Source organism: Triturus cristatus, chromosome 6 (assembly GCF_964204655.1).
Source record: "Triturus cristatus chromosome 6, aTriCri1.1, whole genome shotgun sequence".
Lineage (NCBI taxonomy): Eukaryota > Metazoa > Chordata > Amphibia > Caudata > Salamandridae > Triturus > Triturus cristatus.
In genome coordinates, this window is record NC_140589.1 from 1,754,578,168 (window position 1) to 1,754,587,947 (window position 9,780).

The following is a 9,780-nucleotide window of genomic DNA, read 5'->3' on the forward strand; positions in this document are numbered from 1 at the left end:
CTTGTCTCATCTAGCAAATTTAAAGGGAGACATTGTGTCATTACAAGAAATTCATGTAAAAGAGGCTGAAATTGCTAAGCTATGTCGTAATTGGGTGGGCCATGTTTTTGCATCTCTTGTTTCAGGGAAACGTAATGGTGTTGCTATTCTCTGCCATAAACGGTTAAATGTCAAACTTATAAACCAAGATAATGATTCTGATGGCAGGTGGGTTGCAGTATCTTGGTTGATTGATAAAATCCCTTTAACTATTTTCAATCTATATGCGCCCACCTTGCAAGACAAATTGTTTTGGCCACAGATTCTCTCTCTATTGATGCAGTATACTGATGACTATCTTATTTTGGGGCGTGACTGTAACATGATTATGGATCCTCTTTTAGATAGAAGGTCCCATTCTCGTTTTTCACTCTCTTCCACACATACTCAATTTACCTCCACTATATCACAAAGATCTCTTGTTGATTCATGGAGACTTTGCCACCCTACGTTATGTTATGTTATTGTATTTTTATAACGCGCACAGATACTCCTGGGAGTGTCCCGGTGCAAGCCTGAGAGGTCAGCAGAGTAGAAAAAGAGATTAGAACAAGAAAGTTTTGAGCTGCTTCTTGAAATGACTCGGCTCTTGAGTGGCACGCAGAGAAAGAGGCAGCGTATTCCACACCGTGGCTGCCCTAAAGGCAAGAGATCTACCCCCCATTCGTTGAAGACGCACCCGAGGAATAAGCGCAAGCAGCTGCGTCGACGATCTCAAATGCCTGGTAGGCAGGTAGAAAGCAAAACGCTTTCTAAGATAGGGAGGACCTCTATCATACAAAGTGCGATGAGTAAGGACCAAGGCCTTAAACTCAACACGTTTCCTGACCGGGAGCCAGTGCAGCGTGCGCAGATAGTGTCCAATGCACTTCTTAATAGGAATATTCAACACCAGCCGAGCTGCCGCGTTCTGAACCACCTGCAATTTTTTGAACATATAGTCCGGAAGACCTAGATACAGTCCATTAGCATAGTCGAGCCGAGAGAGGATCCACTGTTTCCTTCGCTGGTCTCTGTAAAAATGACAAGAACTTCTTGAGAGACCTTAGTATCCCGAAGCAACTCCCCGTCAATTTTTTAATCTGGGTCGAGAAAGACAGCTGCTCGTCAAACCAGACCCCCAAATGTTTAACTGGGAGGCCCGTACAAGATGGTGAAGGATAATCAGATGGCCAGAGAGAATCCCTAAAGTGAGGGGGAAACTTGCCGTAAAGGAGAATTTCCGTCTTATCCTCATTACATTTCAATTGAGCGGCAGAAAGCCATTGGAAAACGGCTGTCAGACACCCCTGCACTCTAGATGTAGAGAATTCCGATTTGCCCTAGGTAAACAGGAGCTGAGTGTCATCGGCGTAGGCAACGATCTTAGAACCACGTTCCTCTGCCAATTGAACCAGAGGAGTAACATCTATATTAAAAAGCAGGGGGCTCAACGAAGACCCCTGGTAACCAATTGAAGAGGAGACGAGAAAGGCGGAAGCCAGACCTGTTGCGTGCGCCGTGCGAGAAAGGATTCCAGCCATTTCCAGGCTAGACCAGTGATATCAATATCCGCTAGCCGAGCCAACAGCAGTGCATGAGGAACAGTGTCGAATGCAGCCGACAAATCCAACATTATAAGGGCTGCACTTCCGCCCGAGTCAGGCATTCCCGAATAGCTTCTGAGACCTCGACTAAGGCAGACTCCGTACTGTAGGTGGCTCTAAATCCTGATTGAATAAACAACGATAGAGGGACCCTGACTGTTTCACATATGTGAGGAAGGTACAGGGAGAAAACCTATAAATTACAACCAAAACTTCCTACACCTATTTATTTAAGAATTAGGCAATATGTCCATGTAATAATATAGACCCCACAGACAACAGTGTATTAAGAACATGTCATTTCATTTATTTAGAGCATGTCAATTCATTCAGTTGATTCTTTTTTTTCCTTTTTTTACATATAGAAAACCTATACAAATATGTTTATATATATAAAACAATTACAACCTATCTAAAAAAACCCACACCATATTGATGTTGAATACACTGCCAATATGGCACATTTGACTGTACATTCACAATGAACAAAAAAATGAAAAAAACACAATATACATAACAATAAGACAATGATAATAACATAAGACCAGCGCCAACGCGCGTTTCGGAGATCCTATATATCCAGTATAGGCTCCTTCTTCAGGGCGTGTTCGATAGGTCTTTTAAGTAACAACATATGCCAAACATCATTTCTTATCCGACATCATGAGGTGGGGGCGCTTTGTGTATATGTCAAATATTGACAACTGTTGGTACTGTGGGCACAAAAAACCACAATGAGCATAATCCAAGTATATTAAAGTCTAATTTAATTAAATAGTGGCTGAAGTTGGGAACAAAAAATAGAAAAGTGACACCCAAAAGGTCCGCAGTCACCAGAACGTGAAGTTGAAAAACCGAAAAATAAGTGTGATTCGATAGATGTTGGAAAGAGAAAAGTTCTAGATTCCCATCACCTGAATAGTGAAGAATACTACAAATAAATACATACTAGGAACCAGCATTTTTATCAACAGCCTTCGATATAGAGTTGACTTCAAGAGGAGTGAAACTTATTTATAATTCACTGGAATGACAAAGATAAGAATGGTAAAGAGGCAGGATATATCTTCAGTTGTATATATTTGTACTTTCATAGGAACTAAGATCCTGCAGTTTTTAGAGAACTCGTGCAAATTGCATAATTATGGCCTAAAGGTAGATGTGCTATTGCTCTCAGGAGTTTGTCAAATTAAAGAGTAACTGGAGGCATAGAAATTGCGTATATTATCACAGTGTAGTAACTTGAACAAAATAGAGCGCTGTTGTGTATCATTCAACCACAACACTTACCGAAAGAAACATACGTCGGAAAGGTAGTTCCGATGTCTGAGCCAAGTCTTTTTGAGATATATGAGCGATGAGTCTAGTGTGGAAGACCTCGGACCCGTTTGAATGAATTTAGTATGCCGACCCGGTGTACGGCTAATAAGGGTGCCTAGGAGAAAAAACCCCAAGACCAAATTATACTGCTGCTAACAGTAATTTAATCGAGGAATAGACGAATATTGTAGAGCTGACTTACTCTTAACAGCCCTTCTAGCCGTATATTCAGTGAGTTTAAAAGCTTCTAAGTGGAGATATATTCACTTGTGCTTAGATCAGGAGCCTCGTGGTATCTATACCCAAAAGAGGAAAATAGAGGGTAGCCCGTCATATTTAGGCAAATGAGGTCGCTAGTGCCTGATTACGGACGACAATACACAAAGATGGGTGCATCTCCTTACCAAGCGCTTTCTAACAACAGAGCTTCCGTAGTTCGTATCCTCCCGCTGTCGGCGATGCACGCAATTGCGGGCAGCGTCTTCCTTGTATGGGCGATCTGGGAAAGTTTTAAAAGCTTCTAAGTGGAGATATATTCACTTGGGTTTAAAACGGGTGCCTCATAGTATCTATAACCAGAAGAGAAAAATAGAGGGTAGCCCGTCATATTTAAGCATATGAGATCGCTGGTGCCTGATTACGGATGACAATACACAAGGACAGATGCATTTCCTTACCAGGCGATTTCTAAGACAAGACTTCCGTGGTTCGTTTCCTCCCGCTGTCAGCGATGCACGCAAATGCGTGTAGCGTCTTCCTTATATGGGAGATCCGGGAAGTTATGCCTGGAGGTGGTAGGCATAGAAAGAGGACAGCTAGAATCTGTCTGTTTGTAGGGGGATAACGGAAATCGTAAAAGGACAACGATTTTCTAACTACGCAAGTCCAGCTCTTGAGGGGACAATAGTTTCCTCAATGGTTTGTGCTGCAATGTAAAGGAATATATCGTGTAAACATTAGGATTAGAGTAAAATTTAATAAAGCTATATAGACAATATGCATGGCATATAGCATCAGATACAAAGGGAGACTATATGTGCAGAGGATGTAGGTACTCAGACCTTTTAGTAGCTGAGTAGCAGACTGTTGACACTAAGGTACACAGGTAATCTATATATCTATAGGGGGCATGAAAACATTTAGGTTTCTTCCCAAAGGATGTTTTAACAAGAGAGACAGAGGACTATATCTCGATGATAGTCTACAAGGCCAAAAGGTACCTAATACTAGTAGGATTGACTAGGAAGACTTAGATGATAGCGTTCTCCCAGGGGAGGTGTTCATTCAGGCCTTTATCATATGTCTGGAGGACATACATCCAAAAAACTTCTCTTTTTTGTCTAAAAGCATCAATGTTACCATTGTCAGGTGGTTGCACCTGTTCCAGAATTAACCAACGTAAATCAGAGACAGAATGTTGTTTTTCAATCCAATGTGATACCAGCGGAGCCCCGGGACGCTTGTTTGCAATGGATGATTTATGTTCGCTAAACCGAACGCGAAATTCTCTGCTGGTTTCTCCAACATAACCTTTGTCACACGGACAAAGGATGAGATAGATCACATTTCTAGTGCGACAATTAGTCATACCTTGCAAAGAAAATTTCCGTTTCTGCCACATCAGTTCACTTGTTATGATGGCAAATTGGCAAGCATGGCAACCACCACATTTATGGTTACCATTGATGGGTTTGGTACCAGTAATGGATTTCTGAAGAAAAGGCCTAGTGACAGGTAATTTAGATTTGACTAGTGAGTTTCTCAGATTCTTATTGCGTCTAAACGCAAAGATGGGTTTTGGGAGGTTTCTTCTGCCATGATCAGAGTTAAGGATGTGCCACTCACTGTTGATAATTTGTCTGATCTTATGATCTATATTAGAATGAGTGGTAACACACACCAATTTGTCCTCGGTTTTAGTTGCTTTATTCTGCAACAGTGTTGTTCTATCGTAGTACTTTGCTCTTTTGTAGGCCTCTTTAATCAGTTTGAAAGGATAGCCCCTACTGGCGAATTTTTGTTTAAGTTCTTCAGCGTGAAGGTCGTAGTTCTGTATCGAAGTACAGTTCCTGCGTAACCGTAGGAATTGGCTGAAGGGAATGTTGTCTTTTTGACTACGAGGATGGTAACTGGAGTATTGAAGAAGTGTATTCTTGGCTGTAGGCTTCGTGTAAAGACTAACCTCAATTTTCTCATCTACAATCTGTATCCAAATGTCCAAAAACTCAATTTTGGACTTGCTGATGTTGGGGCTAAATTTGAGATGTGTATCGCAGAGGTTTATCCATAGAATGAATTCCTCTAGCTGCTTTTCCGGGCCTCTCCAGATAAAGAAAATGTCATCTATAAATCGATGCCATTTTAAAATGTTTTCACTGAAGGGGGCTATCTCATTAAATACAAATTTGGTTTCAAAATCTCCCATATAGATGTTGGCCACATTCGGTGCACAAGAAGCACCCATGCTTACTCCTTGTATTTGTTTAAAAATCACCCCATCAAATTCAAAATAGTTTTCCTTTAGGACCACTGCCAGACATTCCAGTAAAAATAACCGATCTCCTGGGCTATTATTATTATGCAGTGTATGTTTGACTGCTTCTAAAGCTCCTATTTGCGGGATGTTAGTGTATAGGGCTTCAATGTCCATAGAAACAAGGAAATCCGTATGACTGTTAAACCCAGTGCCTTCAATTTCCCTTATAAGATGTCCTGTATCCTTAATATATCCTTGAAGGTTAGATACTAAGGGATGAAGGAAAATATCTATGTATTTAGATAAAGGCTCGGTTAAGGATCCAATAGTGGATACTATGGGTCTAAATGGAGGAAGTAGAGGATTCTTGTGTATTTTTGGGACCCCATAAAGAATGGGTATTCGATGGAATTCTACATTTAAGTAGTCAAATTCTTGTACACAAATAACACCTCTGTCAAGCGCTCTTTGGGTAATGTCCAGGATTTCTGCCTTGATTCTTTGTTCTGGGTAAGATCTAGATTTGGTATAATGCTCAGGAATATTGAGCATAGCCGAGATTTGTTGTTTGTATGTGGAGCTATCAAGCACCACAATTCCTCCCCCCTTATCAGCAGGCTTGATGGTCACTTCATCATTATTAGCCAGTTTTTTAAGGGCTTGATATTCAAAGTAGTCAAGGTTGTACTGTGATTTAGGCACAAAAGTGAGGAGTTTTTGAACTTTAGTGCTCACTACTTTTTCAAAAATATCTACCTCAGCACCTACTTGTTCAAGTGTAGGAGTAAAGATAGATCTCGGTCGTAATCCTGTGTTGTTGTCATTAATGGGTGGTGGTTTATCCTCAAAAAATCTCTTCAAGCGGATCTTACGAAAGAAAGACTGGATGTCGGTCATCAGTTTGAACCGGTCGAGATAGGTGGTAGGAACAAACGTGAGTCCTCGGGAAAGTAGTTTGAGGGCAGACGTGTCCAAAGGTGTTTTGGAGAGATTAAACACAGGAATGGTTAGGTTATCTTTGGAGGCTTTGTCTTTGTATACCTCTACTTCCTTTGTTAACTTTTCCTTAGAGGTGGAGGGAATAGAGTCAAGGGTTTTACTTAGCGATGTCTCAGAAATAGTATTCAGATCAGACATGATAGCTATTCTCTCCAATATTGGTTTCTCCGAGTCTCTAGGAATTGTGGGGAGTTCTCTGCTTGCTGATATGTCTCCCTCTCTGGGTTTCGATATCGTGCTCGCATTTGGCCACGACGGTTGCCTAAAAAATAGGCATTCCTTCTAGGACCTTGATAATTAGTTCTCCTTTGTCCATAACTACCCGAGGGATTGGATCCGCTCTCAGTGTCTGAACCGGAGGTGTCAGAAAAGGTGATAACTTTTTTCTTTGACCAGTATTGCCGATCATTTTGATAAGATTGATTATATTCATTAGTATAGTAACTGGCAGCTAAGTAAGGGTACACTCTCTCTTCGCTAAAATATCTAATGTCTTTTTTAAGTTTTTCAGTTTTTTTCTTTATTAGATATTCACAGAACGAACTCATCTCCCCATTCACTTCTTCTAGTTTCTTTTTAGCCTCTTCTATTGGGTTGTTTTTTTTGAGTTTCTCTTCCATTTCTGCAATCTCTTTAAGTAGTTCTTCAACTACCTCTCTGGCTGTCTCAATGATGAGTATCATCAGATCTCTGGAACATCTGTTAGCTATAAGGGACCAGACATATGATAAAGGCCTGAATGAACACCTCCCCTGGGAGAACGCTATCATCTAAGTCTTCCTAGTCAATCCTACTAGTATTAGGTACCTTTTGGCCTTGTAGACTATCATCGAGATATAGTCCTCTGTCTCTCTTGTTAAAACATCCTTTGGGAAGAAACCTAAATGTTTTCATGCCCCCTATAGATATATAGATTACCTGTGTACCTTAGTGTCAACAGTCTGCTACTCAGCTACTAAAAGGTCTGAGTACCTACATCCTCTGCACATATAGTCTCCCTTTGTATCTGATGCTATATGCCATGCATATTGTCTATATAGCTTTATTAAATTTTACTCTAATCCTAATGTTTACACGATATATTCCTTTACATTGCAGCACAAACCATTGAGGAAACTATTGTCCCCTCAAGAGCTGGACTTGCGTAGTTAGAAAATCGTTGTCCTTTTACGATTTCCGTTATCCCCCTACAAACAGACAGATTCTAGCTGTCCTCTTTCTATGCCTACCACCTCCAGGCATAACTTCCCGGATCTCCCATATAAGGAAGACGCTACACGCATTTGCGTGCATCGCTGACAGCGGGAGGAAACGAACCACGGAAGTCTTGTCTTAGAAATCGCCTGGTAAGGAAATGCATCTGTCCTTGTGTATTGTCATCCGTAATCAGGCACCAGCGATCTCATATGCTTAAATATGACGGGCTACCCTCTATTTTTCTCTTCTGGTTATAGATACTATGAGGCACCCGATTTAAACCCAAGTGAATATATCTCCACTTAGAAGCTTTTAAAACTTTCCCAGATCGCCCATACAAGGAAGACGCTGCCCGCAATTGCGTGCATCGCCGACAGCGGGAGGATACGAACTACGGAAGCTCTGTTGTTAGAAAGCGCTTGGTAAGGAGATGCACCCATCTTTGTGTATTGTCGTCCGTAATCAGGCACTAGCGACCTCATTTGCCTAAATATGACGGGCTACCCTCTATTTTCCTCTTTTGGGTATAGATACCACGAGGCTCCTGATCTAAGCACAAGTGAATATATCTCCACTTAGAAGCTTTTAAACTCACTGAATATACGGCTAGAAGGGCTGTTAAGAGTAAGTCAGCTCTACAATATTCGTCTATTCCTCGATTAAATTACTGTTAGCAGCAGTATAATTTGGTCTTGGGGTTTTTTCTCCTAGGCACCCTTATTAGCCGTACACCGGGTCGGCATACTAAATTCATTCAAACGGGTCCGAGGTCTTCCACACTAGACTCATCGCTCATATATCTCAAAAAGACTTGGCTCAGACATCGGAACTACCTTTCCGACGTATGTTTCTTTCGGTAAGTGTTGTGGTTGAATGATACACAACAGCGCTCTATTTTGTTCAAGTTACTACACTGTGATAATATACGCAATTTCTATGCCTCCAGTTACTCTTTAATTTGACAAACTCCTGAGAGCAATAGCACATCTACCTTTAGGCCATAATTATGCAATTTGCACGAGTTCTCTAAAAACTGCAGGATCTTAGTTCCTATGAAAGTACAAATATATACAACTGAAGATATATCCTGCCTCTTTACCATTCTTATCTTTGTCATTCCAGTGAATTATAAATAAGTTTCACTCCTCTTGAAGTCAACTCTGTATCGAAGGCTGTTGATAAAAATGCTGGTTCCTAGTATGTATTTATTTGTAGTATTCTTCACTATTCAGGTGATGGGAATCTAGAACTTTTCTCTTTCCAACATCTATCGAATCACACTTATTTTTCGGTTTTTCAACTTCACGTTCTGGTGACTGCGGACCTTTTGGGTGTCACTTTTCTATTTTTTGTTCCCAACTTCAGCCACTATTTAATTAAATTAGACTTTAATATACTTGGATTATGCTCATTGTGGTTTTTTGTGCCCACAGTACCAACAGTTGTCAATATTTGACATATACGCAAAGCGCCCCCACCTCATGATGTCGGATAAGAAATGATGTTTGGCATATGTTGTTACTTAAAAGACCTATCGAACACGCCCTGAAGAAGGAGCCTATACTGGATATATAGGATCTCCGAAACGCGCGTTGGCGCTGGTCTTATGTTATTATCATTGTCTTATTGTTATGTATATTGTGTTTTTTTCATTTTTTTGTTCATTGTGAATGTACAGTCAAATGTGCCATATTGGCAGTGTATTCAACATCAATATGGTGTGGGTTTTTTTAGATAGGTTGTAATTGTTTTATATATATAAACATATTTGTATAGGTTTTCTATATGTAAAAAAAGGAAAAAAAAGAATCAACTGAATGAATTGACATGCTCTAAATAAATGAAATGACATGTTCTTAATACACTGTTGTCTGTGGGGTCTATATTATTACATGGACATATTGCCTAATTCTTAAATAAATAGGTGTAGGAAGTTTTGGTTCTAAATCCTGATTGTGCTGGATGTAGTAAACTGGAGCCCTCAACAAAATCGGTAAGCTGTTTGTTAACTACCTTTTCGCAAATTTTCGCAAGACAGGGGAGTAAAGAAATATGGCGATAGTTCGCTGGGTCCCCCGAATCAAGAGATGGCTTTTTTAGCAGAGGGATGATTTTTGCATGTTTCCACTCCAATGGGACGACTGCCTCCTTGAGGGAAAGATT